This window comes from Coregonus lavaretus (genome assembly GCF_964263955.1).
Source record: "Coregonus lavaretus genome assembly, chromosome: 17".
NCBI classification, from domain to species: Eukaryota; Metazoa; Chordata; class Actinopteri; order Salmoniformes; family Salmonidae; genus Coregonus; species Coregonus lavaretus.
Window position 1 is genome coordinate 46,196,217 of NC_140004.1, and position 2,500 is coordinate 46,198,716.

The window sequence follows — 2,500 nt, forward strand, 5'->3', positions numbered from 1 at the left end:
AATAAACAGTGTGTAAACATGTCTAGTGTAATAACAGTGTGTAAACATGTCTAGTGTAATAAAGTGTGTAAACATGTCTAGTGTAATAAACAGTGTGTAAACATGTCTAGTGTAATAACAGTGTGTAAACATGTCTAGTGTAATAAACAGTGTGTAAACATGTCTAGTGTAATAAACAGTGTGTTAACATGTCTAGTGTAATAAACAGTGTTAACATGTCTAGTCTAATAAACAGTGTGTAAACATGTCTAGTGTAATAAACAGTGTGTAAACATGTCTAGTGTAATAACAGTGTGTAAACATGTCTAGTGTAATAACAGTGTGTAAACATGTCTAGTGTAATAAACAGTGTGTTAACATGTCTAGTGTAATAAACAGTGTGTAAACATGTCTAGTGTAATAAACAGTGTGTAAACATGTCTAGTGTAATAAACAGTGTGTTAACATGTCTAGTGTAATAACAGTGTGTAAACATGTCTAGTGTAATAACAGTGTGTAAACATGTCTAGTGTAATAAACAGTGTGTAAACATGTCTAGTGTAATAAACAGTGTGTTAACATGTCTAGTGTAATAAACAGTGTGTAAACATGTCTAGTGTAATAACAGTGTGTAAACATGTCTAGTGTAATAAACAGTGTGTTAACATGTCTAGTGTAATAAACAGTGCGTAAACATGTCTAGTTTAATAAACAAAGGGTACATTGTGTTGACTGGTGGTACTATAACTCACACATCTCCTCTCTCTTTGTCACAACGTTATGGAGCTGTGTCTCAACTTACTCAGTGTTTATACAATGTCAGAGCTGCTCGTCACACACACACTACACTACACTACACTACACTACACTACACTCACTAACCGCAGCAGCCAGGCAGAGAGAGACAGAGCCCATTTTCCCAGGGACTCGTTTGTTTGGTGTTCTCTTTTTAACCGTCCACGACTCCATCTCTGGGTCCCTGGAGACTGAGGGTCTCTGCTTCTGGCTCCATCTCCAGGGAGAGAGGGGCTAGGGCTCTCTCCCTCCCTCCCTGGTCAGTGCTAACCATCGGTCTAATATGGGTGTTTGTGTATGCCTGACTAGCTGCCCCTCCAACACCCCCTCCACCCCAGCCTTCAGGCCTGACCAGCTGCCCCTCCACCACCCCCTCCACCCCAGCCTTCAGGCCTGACCAGCTCCCCCTCCACCACCCCCTCCACCCCAGCCTTCAGGCCTGACCAGCTGCCCCTCCAACACCCCCTCCACCCCAGCCTTCAGGCCTGACCAGCTGCCCCTCCAACACCCCCTCCACCCCAGCCTTCAGGCCTGACCAGCTCCCCCTCCACCACCCCCTCCACCCCAGCCTTCAGGCCTGACCAGCTGCCCCTCCACCACCCCCTCCACCCCAGCCTTCAGGCCTGACCAGCTGCCCCTTCACCACCCCACCGCAGCTTTTAGGCCTGACTAGTCAAAGATGGAGCTTGACAGACAGCAGGCATCGGCAACGTAAGGCCAGCAGGCGAGGGTATTTGCCTTGGCACGTCAAGCAATTTGATAAAATTGAAATTGCATTCGTTTCAAAATTGCATTCATTTTCCATAAATGGCTACTGCTTTGGACCTGACACCGTTTGTGAGAGTATTCCTTAGGCCTACTGTATGTGTGGAGATAATGTGTCTTGGGTATCATTTAAAATGTTGAGTCAAGAAGAACGGGAGTGTTGCTAAAATGCACAAGGAGTGTCTCTCTCCAGAATGCACTCTCTCCCGTCAATTCGTGCTTATTCATTATTTCATAACTTCATTGTGTGAATTGTTTGCCCTTTGAATTTTTGTCTATCATTTCCCCATTACATCCCGTATATCACCATTAGTACATTTACCTTTAATCCCCACTATTTCTAATCTACAATGTTTATTTGGTTAATTTAGATTTAGATTAAGGACATGACAATGATTTTGACAATGATTTTGAGATAATATATTACTGTAGCTCAGCTGGTAGAGCACGGCGCTTGTAACGCCAAGGTAGTGGGTTCGATCCCCGGGACCACCCATACGTAAAAATGTATGCACGCATGACTAAGTCGCTTTGGATAAAAGCGTCTGCTAAATGGCATATTTTATTTTTTATAAATGAAAATAAACTGTTCCAAGAAAATGTGCAAATGAAAATCATAATTGGCAGACTGGTAGAAATTGTAAGATCAATTGTAAATTGGCACTCCACGTGAAAAAGGTTGTCTACCCCTGGATTAGAGCCACTCTGCTCAAGATTAGCAATTTTAGTTGAAAGTTCCCCTTTCTATTCAGGTCAAGGACAATTTCTATGGCCAAATGGGTCACTTTTATTGGGAAAACTTCAGCCCAAAAGAAAGAAATAAGCTAGATTTGAAAGACTTTTAAGGCGATGTCGTTTCGGGTTGGGGATAATATAGGGATTAGGAAGGTACAAAGTCTTGCTGAACAACAAATTGCATTTACTGATTGAATTTCCTGACTGTCGACAAAAAGCCTTTTGT

General features: G+C 42.8%; 1 protein-coding gene across 1 annotated transcript in view; it reads right to left on the reverse strand.

Moving 5' to 3' along the window:
- Window positions 1-2,500, reverse strand: part of rasgef1ba (RasGEF domain family, member 1Ba) — a 57,060-nt gene that overhangs the window by 13,440 nt on the left and 41,120 nt on the right. The window lies entirely within an intron of this gene.